Source organism: Myotis nattereri, assembly GCF_964212035.1.
Source record: "Myotis nattereri genome assembly, chromosome: 6".
Taxonomy (NCBI): domain Eukaryota; kingdom Metazoa; phylum Chordata; class Mammalia; order Chiroptera; family Vespertilionidae; genus Myotis; species Myotis nattereri.
Window position 1 is genome coordinate 21473137 of NC_138081.1, and position 19518 is coordinate 21492654.

The following is a 19518-nucleotide window of genomic DNA, read 5'->3' on the forward strand; positions in this document are numbered from 1 at the left end:
AGATACAGAGAACAGACTGAGGGTTGCCAGCGGGGAGGAGGGTTGGGGGATGGGTGAAAAAGGTGAAGGGATTAAGAAGTACAAACTGTTTGTTACAGAATAGTGGTGGGAATATAAAGTACAGCATAGGGAATACAATCAATAATATTTTAATAACAATGTATGGTGTCAAATGAGTATTAGATTTATTGGAATGATCACTTAGTAAGTCATATAATGTCTAATCATTATAGTGTACACCTAAAACTAATATAATATTGTATGTCAACTGTAATTGAAAAATAAAAAAAAAGATTTAAATAAACATATTTTTTAAAAAGCATCCTAAATTCTTCATTCCCCAGATGACTAAATCTAAGCCACCCACCAAACATGTGCTTGTATAATGGCTATTACAGAAACCTTTCATACCTAAAGACCCCAAAATCAAGTTGACAGTTTTTTGCTTTGAGTACCTAGATTCACCAGCCTCTCATTGTTTATACTTATAGTCTATAAATATAAAATTGTTAGTGTTTACAGGATAGAAATCTTGTTTTGTTGATTTCACACTTTCCAAGTTCTTGGGCAGTGTCTGGCTCAAACTCTGGGTTTGAGAAAGGTTTATTATTCTAATTAACTTCCCTGCCTGGCAGAAATAAGTTTCCATTAGTGTTTGGCCCAATCCTAGCTTGAAGCTGAGGCCCTGGGAAAATATGACTCCATGATACATAAAATTTCTTTTCCCAAATATTCAGATTTGCTGACAACGTCTGGGCCAGAGATAAGAGAGCACCCATCAGGGTTTTGGTGTTTTGGTTTTATAAAAACCTTGAGAAATTTTGTTTTGAAGCTGATATTTTCAAAAAAGTTCTTTGAATTTTTCAGAACATATCAATCACTGCTTTTCAAGGGAAATTTTTATAATTTTTTCCAACTGAATGGAAATCTATGCTATTCAAAGAACAAAGATTTTTTTCTTTTGAAGGTTATTCATATCCTGCTTCTAGGATTGCCAAGGGAATTGAATTACAAAAAAATTTAACCAAGCAGCCATCAATTATACGTACTAAAGACAACTTAAACTCTGAAGTTCAGATGCTTTACCTTTTCTTCAAAACTTGAATCCCATGGTTTTCAGATGGGTTTTTATGTTAACCAAATAAGTTTGCTAGACCTATAGTCAAGTTTATTTTATTTTTTAATTTATTTTTACTAGTTTTTCTTTTCTTTCTTTGGTCTCATGTGGGTAACACACAAGGGTTTGAATGTGCATGTGTTCCTCAGCAAGAGGGGAATCCACTTTTGGAATAAACCAGTATATGCCATTTTTCAGAAATCATTTTTTTACCACAATTCTTATACATTAAGGAAATTTTTTTCATAGTTGCATGTGTTTTTATCCACATTTTTATTATTTTTCATTTTTTGAAGATTTTTAAAATTGATTTTTAGAGAGAGAAGAGAGGGAGAGAAAGAAACATTGATGTGAGAGTGAAACGTCAATCACCTGCTCCTGCATGACCCCTACGGGGGATCAAGCCTGCAACTCTGGCATGTGCTCTGACCAGAAATTGACTGGCAACCTTTTGGGGCAAGGAAAATGTGCCCAACCAGCTGAGCCGCCCAGTCCCGGGCTGCTACTCACATTTTAAACACAAGAACACTGCAGCGCCATGTCAAACAGCTCAGTAGAACATCTGGGACTCAAATCTAGAACTGTAAACTGCAAGGCCTAATTGTAGTCTACAGTCCAGTGGCACTCCAACTTAGGTCTGCATGACATTACCCAGGATAGTTTCTACAGATACAGATTCTCAGGTGCCAATTCTGGGGACTGTGACTCAGTAGATCTTCCTTGGGCTCAGACGTCTGAACTTTGAACAACTGTCCCAGATGGTTGTGAGGCAAATCATTCACATTCCAATTAATTGGAATATATTCCAACTAGAGGCCTGGTGCACAAAATTCATGCACGGGTGGGGTCCCTAGGTGTGGCCGGCAATCAGGGCCTATTGGGGCTGTCTTGCCTAGTTCCAATTAGGGCTGGACTGGCCGGGGCCTGCCAGACAAGGGGGAGGGACCGCAGGAGGTTTGCTGGCTGGCAAGAGAGACTGGAAGAAGTTGGCTGTGGGAGTGCACTGACCACCAGGGAGCAGCTCTTGCATTGAGCATCTGCCCCCTGGTGGCCAGTGTGCATCATAGCAACTGGTCAACTGGTCGTTCCGGTCATTTGGTCATAATGGCTGCTTAGGTTTTTATATACAGAGATTAAAACTTGATACACCTGCTTCCTCTTACCTGCTTCTAGAGATGAAGCAAGATCCTATATATCCACAGTCTCAGCTCCACCACCAATTACCACATGATGTAAACCAAAGTAAACCACTTTTCCTGTTTAGATCCTGGTCTCCTTAGCCTGTTAAATGGGAATAATTATATTATCCTTACCTCAAAGTATTGCTACAAAGATCAAATGACATGATAGGTGCCACTATGTTTATAACAATAGAAGGTGATATTTTAAAAAGAGTATTAGAGCATATATTTTAATGATGAAAAGCATAAAACAAAGTTTATTTGGGTGCTTTGATGTAGAATTATCTGATTACAATACTACAGAGGATAGTTAGACATTCAGTCTATATCCGAAAGCACTTCAACCTACTTATGCCTCATCCATAATCACTATGGTGTGTAGAAAACCTTTACTAATGCACACACACAAGCATGTGGGCATGCACACATACACACACACATACACACTCATGCTAAATGAGTGGCAGATTTTTCACAGTTTCCAATCTGAACATCACCAAAAAACAAAGAATAACATCTCTATTTAAAACAATGCAAATGAGCCTGGCTTGCATGGCTCACTGGTCGACCTATGAACCAGGAGGTCACAGTTCGATTCCCGGTCAGGGCACATGCCCAGGTTGCAGGTGCCATCCCCAGTAGAGGGCCTGCAGGAGGCAGCTGGTTAATGATTCTCTCTCATTATTGATGTTTCTATCTTTCTCTCCCTCTCCCTTCCTCTCTGAAATCGATAAAATATTTGTTAAAAATGCAGATGGGTTAACATCCAAGTACCTATGACACTCCCACCAACCTACCTGGCCATCTCCAGACCTCAAGGTGACTCCTTCCTTAGGTATATGTACTTCATTCCCCCCTTTGGTGGGAGAAAGGTTTTAAAAACAATTGGTATGACAAAAGACACTGACAGCAAACAGTCACAACTTGATTTCATGGCACACCACATGGAATTTTTCTAAAATTAAAGAAACTTCAGCATTTTCTTGTTATTTAGGGCTACAAAACCATAAGCCTCCCACCTTGCCTATGTCGACTTTGAAATAAGCAGACCGGCTGGAAAACAAGAGTCAATTTGCATGTGAAAAATAAACAGACAGAAGTCTTGCTGCATACCATGTCAAAAAAAAGTGTTGATGTCCTTGTTTAGAAATGGGAAGCAGCAAAGTTTAGCAGGTTAAGTAACATAGCACCTTTTCCTTTCTGTCTCCTAAGACATACCGGGTAGGCAAAAGTAGGTTTACAATTGCATTGTGACATTTTTTTACAGTGAATAAAGCTATTATAATAATCATAACCTGCATGTCTTTTTTCCATATGAACACCTGTAAACCTACTTTTGCCCACCCCTGTTTTTTAAATGAACCTGACTTGGCCTCAATACATCATCATTAGTCTTCTCCCAGGACTCACTGGTTCAAAGTTTTTCCTCACTCCAATACTTATCTCAGGCACACAGCATCAATTTTCTCAAATAATGGTCTCACCATCTCACCTGCCCTTTAGTCATTAAATCACTTTATATTCTATCACATCAAGTCTCTAGTCCTCTGTCCGGTATGCATTGCCTTCCATAAACTTTTTTCCTCTGTCAAATTTTCAATTATTCTTCAATTTACACTTCACCCCCTCACTTCCTCCCCTAACCCCTGCCATTGACTACCCTAAACACATTCATACACACTCACACATTCTCGTAAGGCCAGTCTCTTTAGTATCTTTCAATTCTGATACACTCATCTCTGCCTCCTTGTTTTCACTGATATTCAAATCAATCAGAAAGCATTTAGTCAGACTCTGTACTTAAGCGACTGTGCACGTCTCAGAAGGGAAGGATTCCAAATGTTAAGATTTAACATCGAGACATTAGAGAAATAACATAAGTCTCTAACATGAGTAGCAATATATTTATTCACACACAGAGTGACACAATACATGCAGAAAAGACAGCTTATGTGGTCACTAAAATCTGTTTTCTATTTCTCCTGAGCACTTCCTTTTTTTCATGTCCCTTCTTTCAGAATAGTGAGGCCATATGTCTACATTCTGTCCAAGAGGTTCAAACACAAATGATATACGTCTCTTTTAGGCCTGACCCATGAAAGCTTGCAATCATTTGCACTCTCTTCCCTCCTTAATCTTCCACCAACTACAGAAGAGCCAAAGAAGATCCAAAAGAACTCTGGGGCAATGCAATCTAATAGAAATATAATATGGTCATATGTAAAATTTAAAATTTTCTAGTAGGTACAAAATATTTAATGTGAAATTAATTTTAATAATGTATTTTACTTAACCTAGTATATACAAAATATTGTCATCTCCCTATGTAATCAATTAGAAATTATTCAATATTTTACATTCTTTTTATCACACTAAGTTTTCAAAAGCCATGCGTGTTTCACACTTGCAGTACATCTCAGTTTATCAGTACATCACATTTCAAATGCTCAACAGCCACAGGCAGGCTAATGATGACAATGTTGGACAGCATAGCTGTAGGGGATGGTGGAATTTCAAGATGAGAGGAGCTGGGGCTCTGAACCACTTCGTGAAAGGAACCTCCAAAATACTCTCTATGAATCCTATATAATAAAAGGCTAATATGCAAATTGACCAAACAGCAGAACAACTGGTCGCTATGACATGCACTGACCACCAGGGGGCAGACTCTCAATGCAGGAGCTCAGCCAGAAGCCAGGCTCATGGCTGGCGAGTGCAGCAGTGGTGGCGGGAGCCTCTGCAGCAGCGTTAAGGATGTCCAACTGCTGGCTTAGGATGTCCGACTGCTGGGGTGGGGGGAGAGGTGGCAGGAGCAGGCCTAAGCCGGCAGTTGGACATCCTCCAAGGGCTTGTGGATTGCAAGAGGGCACAAGCTGGCCTGAGGGACTCCCCTCAAGTGCACGAATTTTGTGCACCAGGCCTCTAGTTGTTATATGAGCAACACTTAAGCTTCTATTTTGTAAAGCTACTATAATTTAGAGGTTGCTTATTACAACAGTTAGCCTACCTTACCTAATACATTCCTGTAATATAAATACATATGCATGACAATGCACTTACAGATACTTTTACCATCAAATCAATGGCACACACAGGGAGCACTCCAGGAGTCTATAGGAGACAAGATCTCAGAAGGCTGGAGAAGCCTTGGGTGACAACAAAGGAAAATGGAATTTGAAAAAAGAAAAGCTAAAATAAACAAAAAAAGAGCAAGGAAGACATTCCAGGGATAAGTCAAAGAAAAAAAAAAAAAACTTATGCAAATAGAATTTAATTTCCCAACAAATTAATCAATCAAAGTAAAGAGTTCCCTTAGGAAAAAAATGAATTTTGTGGTAGAAGACATAATTTGATACCTTATTGGGACTTTCTTAAAACAGACTGGATGGGTTTTAACTTTAAATTTTCTAAAATATATTTCATAATATCACTTCGTTACTCAAGAAATATTTTTTTAATCCTATGCAGAATAGTCTAGTAAAACTGTATAAATGAATTAAACCAGAATGACTTAAAACAGAGAAATCAATTTGGAGACAACTACAGTAGTTTGGCAAAAGAAAATGAAGGTCTGACCCCAGCTGGATAGAGCATCAGCCTGTAGACTGGAGGGTCTGGGGATCAAGAGGACATGCCTGAGTTGCAGGCTCCATCCCCATAGGGGGCGTGCAGTGATTCTCTCTCATCATTGATGTTTTTCTCTCTCTCTCCCTCTCCTTTCCTCTTTGAAATCAATAAAAATATATTTTAAAAAAAAAAAAAGAAAATGAACGTCTGAAATAGAGAGTTTGAGAAACAAAAGGGAGAAGAAAAAAAGGATAGCATTTAGGATGTACCTACTACTCACCAAGTTCATTCGCATTTAATCTTCCTTAACATGTTATGGGGATAACATCATTTTTACTAATATAAAAGTAGGCTTAGAGAACTGAACTAACACATCCAAGTTTTCACACTGATGCGGGCTAGACCTAGAATTAAAACCTAATTCTGTTACCCTTTGCATTCTCAGAAAGAGAACCATCGTGTACTATAATTAGGCTTTAGCGGGTACCATTTGGGGGCACTTAGAACAGTAGTAGAATGATCAGAAAGCATGACAGGAGAAGGAACAGTTAGAAGAATAAAGAAAATAGGAAAGCAAAGTATTGTTGGACTCAAAGGGAGAATGAAAGCAAAGAAATAAGAGTTTAGCTAGTGAAAGCAAGAGAATTGAGAACAGCTTTCTTTGAACAGAGAACAAATATGTGCTGATTTCTAGACCAAAGAAAATCAAGCAGAGGTCAGGACTAATGATTTTTAGGGAGAAGAGGGGTAATCAAGGAGAACCTCTCATGCCTTGTTTAGTATTTATTGCTCTTTTTCTCTTGTAAACCCACAAAGGCTTCCTAGTCTATGCCAGACTCAATATTCATCTATAGCGTAGTGAAAAGAGCAGAGAGGGAATATATAATATATCTATATATATAAAAGGCTAATATGCTAAGTGTCCCTCCTATGCTCTGACCAGTTGCTATGACGCACACTGACCACTAGGGGGTAAACACTCAACACAGGGGCTGAGGAGCTGCAGTGACTTGGCAGTGGTGGTTCTCAGGTGATGCACCCTGAAACCAGAGAGGAGGAAGCCTGATTCTTCATGGGGCCAAGCGATTCTACCTTTGGCCATGGGTTATGCTGTTGCTAGGGCACTGTTGGCCCCGAATCTGGTTTACTGCACACTTGTGTTTGCATTACACACCCTGTATGACAGCAACTTTGCCCAGTGCCCTCTCACACTCCCGGACCCTTTGGGGGATGTTAGAGAGCCGGTTTCAGCCCACTCCCCACAGGCCAGACCAAGAGACCCCATCTGCCAGAGAGACTCCACTCACTCCACAGACACCAGGGAGGGACCACAGGAGGTTGGCATCTCGCCCAGTCCTGCCTCGCTGGCCACCTTCTAATTAATTTCCTTTAATGTACACGAATCCATGCACCGGGTCATTGGTATTTATATAAGATCAGAACTGCTGATAAGTGGCCAGGTGAGCTTGATCGAGTTTCCAAACTGTAATAGTCTTTAGGGCTTATCACAAACATTCCATTCAGCTCTTTCTGGGCACAGGGTAGGATTTTACTTTCCTGCTTTCTCTGAAGTTAGGCATGGCCATGTGACTTATTTAAGCCAATGAGATGTGAGCAAACATGGCAAAGAAGCAGTAAGAGCCTGTGTGTGATCCACCAAATCTTCCTCTGACAAAGAAATCCTAAAAGCATGTGTTAGGATAAAGGTTCCATTAACTTTGGTTCTTGAGTGGCAATTTTGACAAGATCCTTCTTGCTAACCTAGACTGAGCAACAAGCATAAGCAAGAAATAAATCTTCACTATGGTAAGCTGCTGAGATCTGAGATTGTTTGTATTTCTGGCACAACAAAACCTTTTCTGAATGATGTAACAAACATTCTCACGTTCAGCTTCTATTTCATCCTTCAGATGAGATGGTTGCAAAAGTTTGGTTTTTGTTTTATATTTTAAAGACAAGTAAGACCTTTAAAATAAAATATTGCTCATAAGGTATAATACAGGGATGGGCAAAAATAGGTTAGCAATAATAATAAATAACACAATAATTAATTAATAATACAAAAATAAACTCTGTTTCGCATACTCACAACTGTAAACCTAACTTTGCCCACCCCCGTATAGAGGGACATTGATTAAAGCAGGTCAGAGTGCCCAAAGCATGAGAACTTCCAAGTTTTCACTTGGCATAGTTTCAAAAATCACTGGAGGAAATAAGCTCAAAACTGCCCTTAAAATCTGACAAGGCTATTTTTAATGAGAAGCATTATGCTAGGCACCATTCTCAGAGGTTCAAAGTTGAATATGACACAATGTCCACCACCAAAAAAATTAAAATCTAATAAAGAGCATAAAAACCAGTGCACAAATGTCTATACTGCAAGGCAGAATAAGTTTCATTCATAGAATTTCCCAAACATATTTTTACCACAGAAAAATTTTAAGATTATATTGATTTGACAGGAGAACATCCAAACGAATGCAGGCTTGAATTTTGGTGGTAGCCAAAGTGCTCTCATAGACAAATTTATTACTGCAAGAAAATACCAAAATGCAATTTGTTTGTCTTATAGCTTTATTTCACGACAAATAACAAATTTTTTAAAAATTAAAAATTATTAGTTTTTTATCAAGAGTAATATGTAGATTAAAATGGTCAAACAAGATGCTCAACTCAGACCAATAATCATCAAATAGATGTGTGTCAAGGCGCTGGTTGGTTGGGAATTATTGCCTGTGTATCTCTATGATGCACAAATACAATGTCAGGTTTTCATGTGTCAAGTAGTCACTCTGGGAACTTTTAGTAATTACTTGGTGCAGTACAATTCTGAAGGAAAAATTCCTGTGTAAAATTTTTTTTAAAGGTTTAATAAGCCGAAACCAGTTTGGCTCAGTGGATAGAGCGTCAGCCTGCAGACTGAAAGGTCCCAGGTTCGATTCCGGTCAAGGGCATGTACCTGGGTTGCGGGCACATCCCCAGTGGGAGATGTGCAGGAGGCAGCTGATCGATGTTTCTCTCTCATCGATGTTTCTAACTCTATCTCTCTCCCTTCCTCTCTGTAAAAAATCAATAAAATATATTTTTAAAAAAAAAGTTTAATAAATGCATTATTTGTTTTCCTAGCCTTTTAAAAATATATTTTAGAAAAAAAAAAAAAAAATATATATATATATATATATATATATATATATATATATATATATATATATATTGTTCCTTATATTTTGGAAACACTGCCCTATATATGTGGGATATAGGAGGGTACGAAAAAGGTAAAGATAAAAGATTAAAGATGTTGCTTCATGGATAAGGTAGTATTTCAGTTGAGCATTAAAAGAAAGGATCTTCAAAGGACGACACTTCTAGAAGAACAACACAGTATTATCCGAAGCACAGAGACAGGCAGAGGCAGTAATGTTCTTTGGCCAGAACTTAAGTCACATGAAATAGAGTGATGAGATTTAAAACCTATAAAGATATCTTTGCTTTAGAGGACAGAAGGCTATGAATGCTGAGATAAAGAGTTAGGACCTCATTCTGCAGACAATGGAGAGCCATTAACTGTCGGCCTTGACTTGTCCATGTGCCACCCAGCCTTGGGCACCAAAGATCTTCAGCAGAGAGACCTGCCTTAAGTCTGTCCCAACCAGACAGCCAGCAAACAAGTCAGACACATCAACAACAAAGCTTGAATTGTATCTCCCTGCCTTGGCAGAAATGCATAACTATCCACCAGAAATGTGTGCTCCCCCTGCCAGGGTGTGGAATTGTCACAGAGATGGTTGTCGAGCCAGAAACTATAATTCCCAGCCACCCATCTATCAGATGTGGCCACAGGACAGATTTTCCTCAAGAGAATGTGAGCAAAATTGGGGCGTATCACTTCAGCCAAGATTGTTAAGAAGCAGCCACACTCCCTCCACTGTCCACTGGTGAAGAGCAAAGGCCTCATAGTAACTAAGGAAAAGCAGAGCCACAAGGTATAAGCATCTTGAGATCCCAAAGAATCACGAAGAGGCGCACCCTCATTAACCAGGAGTATTTACATTGCACGGTACACGAGGGGGAAATGCACTTCTACTATATTGAGCCACTAAAATTTGGGGATATTGATTATAGAAATTGGTTTTGCCATATTTAATATGGACATTGGTCCAGGATGCAGGGGGCTGGCATACAAAAACTTAAAACTGTTTTGCAGTGGATTAGTATTTGGGTGGTAGTTGACAAGGAGATTAATACCAGATGCTCAGTGAGGAGGGCCATGTTATGGGGTGGCAAAACATTTGGCAAAACTGTCATCTGGTAATGTGGGAAACAGACCAAGTGCCTACTCAGCCTTTAGTATTGTATCAGTTATGTATTGTTTAACAAATTACCCTCACATTTAAGAGCTTAAAACAACACACATTGATTATCTCACAGTTTCTGCCTTCAGGAATCTGCATGTGGCTTACCTGGGGCCTCTGGATAAGCTCTCCCACAAGGTTGCAATTAAGGAGTCAGCCAGGACTGCAGTGATCTGGAGGTTCAAACAGGACAGGACCAGCTTCCAACCTCATTCAGGTTTCTATAACAAAAGAGCACAGACTGGCTTATAAAAAAAAAAAATTTACTTCTCATAGTTCTGGAGGCTGAAACTCCAGCATCGTGGAGTCAGAGTGGTCAGTCAGGGGGGTTCTCTTCCGAGTCATGGACCTCTCTGTACCCTCATGTGGGAGAAAGGGCTAAGTTTCTCTGTGGTGTCTCTTTTATAAGAGCACTAATCTCATTTATGAGGGCTCCACCCTCATGACCTCATCCTTCCCAAAGGCCACACCTACTAGTACCATCACCTTTGGGGGTTAGGATTTTAGCATGTGAATTTGAGGGAGACGCAAACATTCAGACCATAGCAAAGCTCACTCAGTGGTTGCTGACAGGATTCAATTCCCTGAGAGCTATTGGTCTCCTTGGCTGTTGACCAGGGGTCTCCTTCAGTTCCCTACCAGGTGACTCTCTTCTTCAATTAAAGCGCAAAAGGAGAGTCGGCGGTGGGGGAAGTCAGAAAGACAGAAGTCAAAGTCTTTTATAACCTAATCCTGAAGCATCACCCCATTGCATTTTCCATATTCTATTTTCTAGTCACTAGATGTAGCCCACATTTAAGAGGAGGGAATTACACAAAGAGCTTTGGGAGCTCTGCAAAATTTATTGTTTTTATTTTATTCTTTCTTGGTGACCTTTAAAGCATGGGGAAAAGTGTAGACCGGGCTACTTAAATAATTGATAAATTGACTCCTTTGCCCTACCAGCAAGCTTCTTAAGCATGAAATTTTCCAAAACAAAAGAATTAGCCAAGAAAAAGAAAACCCAGCTAAATGCAATTCCCTAAATAAAACAGCCAACATAGAGTGAGATTAAGATAGGGCTTTCTCTTCTCCCCCTCAGAATACTCAGCCTCTAATTGCTGAATTGAACTCCCAATGATACACCTCAATATCTCGAGACAGCAACGGTGGCTAGCTAACAGTAGTATGTCAACAGAGAGTGGGGGGTGCTTGTGGTGTGCCCTGAGTGCCAGCGATCATGCTGTCTATAGAAAATCTTAAAATGATGACAAAACCAACTAAAAGGTTGGTCTGCTTTTATTTTATCACCATGTACCAGCAATTCTAAACAATGTCAGTAATATTCTTCCAGAGTGGACTACTCCACACATCATCATTTTCCCTTGGTTCCCAACTGGATCATCAGACAGAACACGTAAAAAGAGGTTAATGTAAAGATATATGGGGTAATAAAGGATGCTTGCAGAAGAAGCTTGGCAATTTGTTCCAGATACCTTCCTACAGAGCCATTAACTGATCCCAGTATATAGTAATACAAATATTCACTGAGCTAGGGCTTCTTACAGAAGCTTTCTTTAAAGGTTTCTCTACCCACACTCAATACTAGAATAAGAAAATTATAATATCAAGCATTTATATATTAATGAATCAAATTAAAATTGTTCTTTCCTGTCATACACCCCAACCTAAGGTGGAAGCAGGTTTCATAGAATACTAATGGCTTTTTCTGCTGCCCAGACAATTATTTGGTACCTGGATAATGAGACAAAAGCATCAAATCCAAGGTTTTTGAGGCTAAGCGAATTGAAGAGCAACAAAATCATTGATCAGGAACCAAGAAAAGTGGAAAAGTGGTGATCTTTATACATATAGTTTGAGTTCTTCTGGTCATTGGAGTTTTGTATACAGTAAGCAATCAGTGTTGAAAAGTATGTTTTATAGACTTTGTGGGCTAGTTATATAGGGATATGTGTGAGTTTTATTGTTATTGCTTTTTAATTACCCCTCTGGAACCATGTGGGTAGACAGGTGTTAGGGTTAAAAATTCATATGGTATGTGATAGGATTTGGGTGAGGAAATGGAGCAGAAGGGATGGACATTTTAACAGCTTGTAAGGTTTCAGAAGTGAAAAGGGAAGAGAGGGATGCATTTTGCCTATTGAAATATACAGTTGTGCGTATTGAAGAATCAAAAGGCCTAGGTCTAAAGTTAAAGAAGAAATTAGAAGGCCAAAGATATTTTGTAAGGACCGAGACTGTGTAAAATGGGGATTTTTTTTTAATCTAAGGTTTTTTCTAACTAATTAGCTCAAGGATAGATTAATTCCATTATTAATCAATAAATCAATGTAAGACATGGAGAGAAAAAAGGAAATAGGCTCCTGTTGTAATTCTACTTCTTATGAGCCTGTCTGCATCTATTTATTTATTCAGCAAACATTTTTTTTTTGTTTTTAACATGTGCAAAAAAAGTCTATTAACGATTACGGAGGATGTAAAGAGATATTTTAGAAAATAAATGATATTCTCATTTAAATTATAAATAGGAAATGATATAATAATAAAAACAGTTATAATTTTTGCAATCTTACATAATAACTTTGAGTTGGTGTTTGACATGAGTTATTTATATTACTAAAATAATGACACAGCAAGGGAGGTATTTTAATTCTCATTTGACAGAAAATTTGAGGCTCAGACATTTTCAAAGATCACTGAACTGGTACATAATGGGATCAAGATTTGAACCAAATCTTTCGGCACTTTGCTATATGAATAACAGCAAAGCACATGTAGGAGGCAGCAGCATCACAATATAAAATAATTAAAAGCTCAAAGACAAAAAAGAAGTCCATTTCTAAAAATGTTTATGTATGTAGGTATGTATGTATGTATGTATGTATGTGTGTATGTATTTATTTAAATCTTTATTGTTGATAGTATTACAGATATCCCCCCTTTTCCCTCCCATTTTCCCACTCCACATGGTTCCTGCCCCGCCCAGGCCTTTACCACCTATTGTTTGTGTCGATAGGTAATGCATATATACATATAAGTCCTATTTTATTCATCAGTTTCTTTTGTTCATTAGATTCCTTGTTCATTTATTTTGATTTTTAGATTCAATTGTTGATAGATATGTATTTATTGCCATTTTATTGTTCATATTTTTTATTTCTTCTTCTTTTTTGTTCCTCTGCCTCCTCCTCCTCCTCCTTTTTTCCTCCTTCTTCTTCAAGTATATATTCAATCCTCTTCTCTCTGCTTTCTTTCATGTCTTTCTACATCACTGACAATTTTTATTTTTCTATTTATTCAATAATTTATTTAACAAATATTGGATGAGTACCTACTGTATCTAGTGGTATCCTAGTTTGGGAGAGAAGAGTTAAATACAGCAAAGTCCTTGCCCTTATGGAGCTTACATTCTAATGTGGGAGTCAGAGAGGTGATAATCAAACAAGTATGATGACAGGAGGTGATCCTTGCTATGAAGAAAAATAGAACAGTGTAGGAACACAGAAGTGGTGCTATTATAGACCATTCGGAACAATCATTCAGAGGCGGCCTCTTCAGGGAAATGACATTACAGGTGCTGTAGTAGGGTGAGTTATGTAAATAGAGGGAAACACCAGTTTAAAGACCCTGAGGCAGAACACGCCTGGAGGAACAGCAAGGGTCCAGTGAGGCTACTGCAGAACGAGTGATGGAAAGAGTGACCTAACATGAGGTCAAAGGTGGAGTCAAGCTATGTAGGAGCCAGGTAATATAGATTCTTGAAAGTCGTGGGATTATTTTAATTTTATTCAGACTATGATGGGAAGCTATTAGAGAGTTTTGAGCATTAAAATAATATCGTACAATGTACAGTTTTGAAAAATCACCCTGGTTGCTATGTGGAGAACAGACTTTAGAGGAGGCAAAATTAGGGGCAAAAAGACCAGTTAGAAGACTGTTTCAATTCTTTAGGGAAAGGATGACCTTTTCAATACATGACTCTGGGACATAAGTATCTTCATGAGAAAATGTGAGTCTCAATCTTTAATTCATATCCAAAAGAAACTTAGTTTGAGAAGGCTCATAAACCTAAATGTGAAAGCTAAAAATAAAACCTGCTGGAATATAAGAAAATATATTCATAACCCTCAGATAGTCAAAGATTTCTTAAAAGGAACAAAAATAACCCCCACTAACCATAAAAGAAAAATATTAATAAATTGGACTTCGTTAAAATTAAGAACATCTGGTTTTTTTAAAAAAAATAAATAAGAGTAAAAAGTATATGTATGGGCAGGGGTGGGCAAAAGTAGGTTTATAGTTCTGAGTATGGGAAACAGAATTAATAAAGCTATTGTAGTAAGTATAACCTGCATATCTTTTTCCATATGAACCTACTTTTGCCCACCTCTGTATAATCCAGAAAATATAAAGAACCCCTACATATTGATAAGCAAAAGAAAATAATATAATCATAGAAATGACCTCCCATCATATTTGTCATATTCTATTGGTAGCAAACAAACCACAGTGACCACCAGCACTTAAGAGTATTACCCAAGGGCATGAATACCAGAAGGCACAGATCACTGGGGAACATCTTAGAGTCTTCCAATCGAATAGTCCACCCCCGTTTTATACAAAAGAAGCACTCTATACACACTATCCTCACATTTCTTAACTGTATATTCTATCACTCATGCAATAAAAGGATATGAAAATCTTGCCCATCTCTTTTTACAGCTTCAGATAACTCTTCTGTATGAATGTACTATTTTTTTAATCAGTCTCCTATCCATGGACATTTGGGGTTTTTCCAGTCTTTTGCTATTACAAATAGTATGACAATGAATAATCTTGCACATACACAATTTATTTCCTTTTTGTTGTTGTTTCATTTTGCCAGTGTATCTATGGATACATTTTTAGAAGTAATTTTATTGGGGTTAATGCATATGTCATTTTGTATTTTTTAGGTCTGTTGGAAATACTTTATAGCACTTTACAATAGCTTTTACCTATGTCTTGTTAAGTTTGTGCCTAGATATATTATTTTTGCCATTGTAAAGGAAATCTATTTTCCACTATTTCTTCCAACTGGTTATTATTTGAATATATGTAGGCTATTCATTTCTCAATGATATTTTAATTTTTATTTTATTAAATTTCTTTATCATTTGTAAGAGTGCTTCTATTATTTTTACTTTTCCAGATAACCATGTTTATATACAAAAACAAGAGTTTTATTCCTCCCTGTCACATTTTTATGTTTCTATTTCTTTGACTTACATTCAATTGAATAGTAGATATAGGACATCCTTCTTTTTCTCCTGACTTTAGCAGAGAAGAAAAGTGTTTTCCCATTAAGTAAGATGTTGTCTCTTTTGGACTTAGGCATGAGTGTATGTAGATGAATATAGAATGAGGTTAAGGAAGTAAATACCAATTTAAAATTGATTGTGTAGCCCTGGCTGGTGTGGCTCAGTTGTTTGGAATTTTGTCCTGTGCACCAAAAGGTCGTGGGATTGACTCTCAGCGAGGGCACATACCCAAGTTGTACAGTCGATCCCTGTGCAGGAGGCAACTGATCAATGTTTCTCTCTTACATCAATTGTTGTTTCTATCTCTCTCTCTCCCTTCTCTCTGAAATAAGTTTTTAAAAAATTAAATTGATTGTGTATTTTTAACATTATTAAGTGTTGAATTTTGAAAAATGCTTTTTTGCTTGTCAAATTGTTATTTTTCTCCTTAGCGCTATTAATATGTTGAATTATATGAATGGTATTCCTTTTGAAATGCCCTTGCATTCCTGAAATAAATTCCACTTGGTCATGATGCATTTTCAAGTGGTCTTGGAATCTGCTTGCTAATATCTGTTTTATAAATTTGGCATTGATAAGCTATAGTTTTCTTTTTGGTACAATTTTGTCAGGTTTTTATATCAATTCATGCTTGTTTCATTAAAAGAATTAGGATGTTTTTCTTCTTTTACTATGCTCAGAGAAAGTATAGTTAGCTTTGGAGTAATCTAATCCTTACATATTTTGTAGAATTTGTATCTTGCAGCTCATACTCATACCTAGACTGGAAACTTAAGAAGTATGGTAGAAAAATATAAAGTTAAATTGTGTTGCTTCTTCAATACTACGTGTCACCAAAAGGGAGACTCTTTAGACTGATATATTCATTGACAAGGGAGAAAGTAGGAGAGTCTTTGTTACAAGAAATCTTTTTTACTCTGAGCAAGAAATTCAAGATTGCTAAGGATCATATTAATCATTCATTTTTCAGAATTTGCAAAAGCCTAATAAGGCAGGTTCAAGCCAAATAAAGTGCTAGAAAAAGTAGGTGTGGGAGGGGAGGCCTTGGGGAAAATTAAGGTGTGATATGGGAAAAGCCAGAGAAATGGGTGAGCATAATCTGACAGGTCTCTCTAAAACCCCTTCTGTAACTTACTGCACCTGACAAAAGCAATAATTACCTACAGTGTAAACACCATCCCCAGAGAAAAAGCCTAGGGACAGGCACTACAACCTTGTTCTTTCCTGATAACCTAAGGAACAGGCAAAGACTAAAGCCAATGGTAGAAAGATTAGGAAAATGGGCGGAGTTCTGAATTCTGTTTCTAAGAGAACAGAAGGTACAGAAGAAAGCAAGGGTGAACATTTTGAAGGCAGTGGCTATTCAAGAAGCAGGACTAGATAAGAACACCAAGAGTGATGGGTATAGCAGACATTGGAAGAGGAATTCAATAAAGTAGCAGTTGATTAGACTTTTACAGGATTTGCATTGCCAAAGCGGGTAAAGGCCAGGTTTGGTAAACAAAGCCTTCTCATTGTTCATTGTCTGGGCCTAGAAGTCAATTCTCTATGTGTTGCACCACCCCCCACCCCGCCCCCAACAAACCATACCTACAGAGGTGAGAGGCTAAAATGGTTCTGTTTCTAAAACAGAAATTCCTCTCTATCTATTACAGTTGTGGTAGAGTTTTCTCTTGGGTTCACCAAGAAACCACGAACAGGGAAGAGCCTTCTCTTGGGCTCACCAAGAGACCATCTCCCCTCCCAAGGCAGAGAGTCCTCATTCTTCCTGCCCAGCACAGTGTTAGGGACAGTGAAATCATAATCAATTTATTGTCAAATCATGTGGAGCCACACCTGGACACAACCTCAAGGAAAATATATCACCAATTGGAACTAGATGCAGTAGCTAGAAGCTACAAGATGTGTCTCCCTCTGGGGAGCAGTGAGTGCATGGTTAGTTGCAACAAGGTGGTTCTTAAAATCATACATGGAAAAGAGCACACATGTGTCCCAGCACGAAGGCTTAAGAAACCAAGAAATCAAATATAGTAGTAGACTGTATTAGTAGTAGTTGTTTTATCTATCTAGCAGCTCTTAATTCCTGAAAAAAAAAAATGTTTGCTGTGGAGACTCTAGTCTGTATTGTTTAGATAGGGCCAACCTCACCTCCTTCCTAGCCTCAGTTCTAGGAACTGGGGATACAGCAATCAACAAAATTGACCAGATCCCTGGCTTCTGGAAGCCCTCATTCTAGTCATTAGAGAAAGGCAGTAAACCTAAAAACTAATATACATATATAAAATATGTCCATGAATGATAAATGCTGAAAAAAATAAAGAAATAAGTATAAGGGAGATAGAAGTGCATTATTTAATGAGCTTTCATGCACACTACACTAAATAATTTTGAAGAATAGAGAACACAGAAAATCACAATGTGTTTCCTTCCTCCTTATCAAAAATGTTGTGAAAGTTTCCCTCTACATCTAAAACCTATCTAGTCAAGGCTGAAAATAGTTTGAAGTTGATGTGATATATGCACCAAAAGATGCCCTTTATTTCGTTTATGAGATGTTGAAGAGATCTGCAAATATTCCAAAACCCACTTTTCTTTGTGTGGATCTGTCAAAGCAGAAGCAGTGACTTTTAAGAATCTTAAATCCATCTCTGCAGACTATTTCTACTTTTTCAGAAATACATCACCCGTGCGTAATCATTTGGCTTCAAACCATCTGCAGAAGAAACAATAGAAGGAAATCTTTGCCATGTAATCATTTTTAAAGAACATACTTTAAACCAGAAATTCATGAAGCTTTAAGAAGAAGAAAAAAGATTGTATGTCATCAACTTAGCCATACTAAATAAGAAAACTCATGCATTAAACATTGCAAAAGAAGTAATACAGCTTTAGTTCAATCTATAATTTGTGAGCTATCACAGGGATTGTGGGTTGGCACCACTCAGAAATGTTCACTGAATGTCATTGTAAAGGTTTGAGAGGACTCTCCAAGGACCAATTAAAGGAAAGGAGAACTAGGCAAGATTGTTCACCAGTAGGAAAAATCAAGAATAATGGTTCAGGATGGCTATGGTTTTTAAATTTTCGTATTTTGTCTATAAATAAGGAAACACTGGCCAAAAATAAATAATAATAAACATCTCTTCCAGCTATTTGTTTATGAACATTAAGAAGGGATTTTTATGCACTCCATTCAGGCCTTGGGCCCTTTAATTCCCAGCAGTCTCCACTCCCAAATACCAAACTAAGTCATCTACTACTCCTTTAGCATATGTGTGTGTACATCCAACTTGTATTCATTTTATTAACAAGCAGTATATGACAAAAAATATAAATCAAAGAATCTTATTTAAGTATACAAACAGAAAATATTTTTTAAGAATATTCTTTATCCACCTAACTTATGAACAACCATCAATTTTCATGTTATATATTATGCCATATATATATATATATATATATATATATATATATATATATATGCTTCTAAAACATTTCAGGGTATATAATAGACACTCAATGTTAATTTAATTGTTAAAAAATGTTGATTTAATTCTTTGTTAACTAATTGAATAATTGGACTGGTTGGACTATGTGTCTCTACTATGTTCTTTAGGGGGGAAAAGCCTTTCTTCTTTTCCACTATGTATTATTTACCCAAATCTAGTTGACATTTTCAGAGATTTATAGAGAAAGTTACTGAATTCATTACATATAACACTTCCTTTCCCTTATGAGTTTCTCTAAGTCTGGAATATGCGTGGAGGGGACTACAAATGGAAGAAGGGCAGAATAGAAGGACAAGTAGGTTTCTCACTTAGCTCATGGATTTTAATTTTCTCAAAGGTGAGGACCTTCTATATTTTTCTGTGCTACAAATTCCTGACAATAAATCTCCACTAATTATGTGTTATATTAAGAGCAGATAGAAATTTAGAGATAATTTAAATCCCCGGTGTGACTCTATCACGAAGAGTTCCCTACTTTCCTCTTGTTCTTGT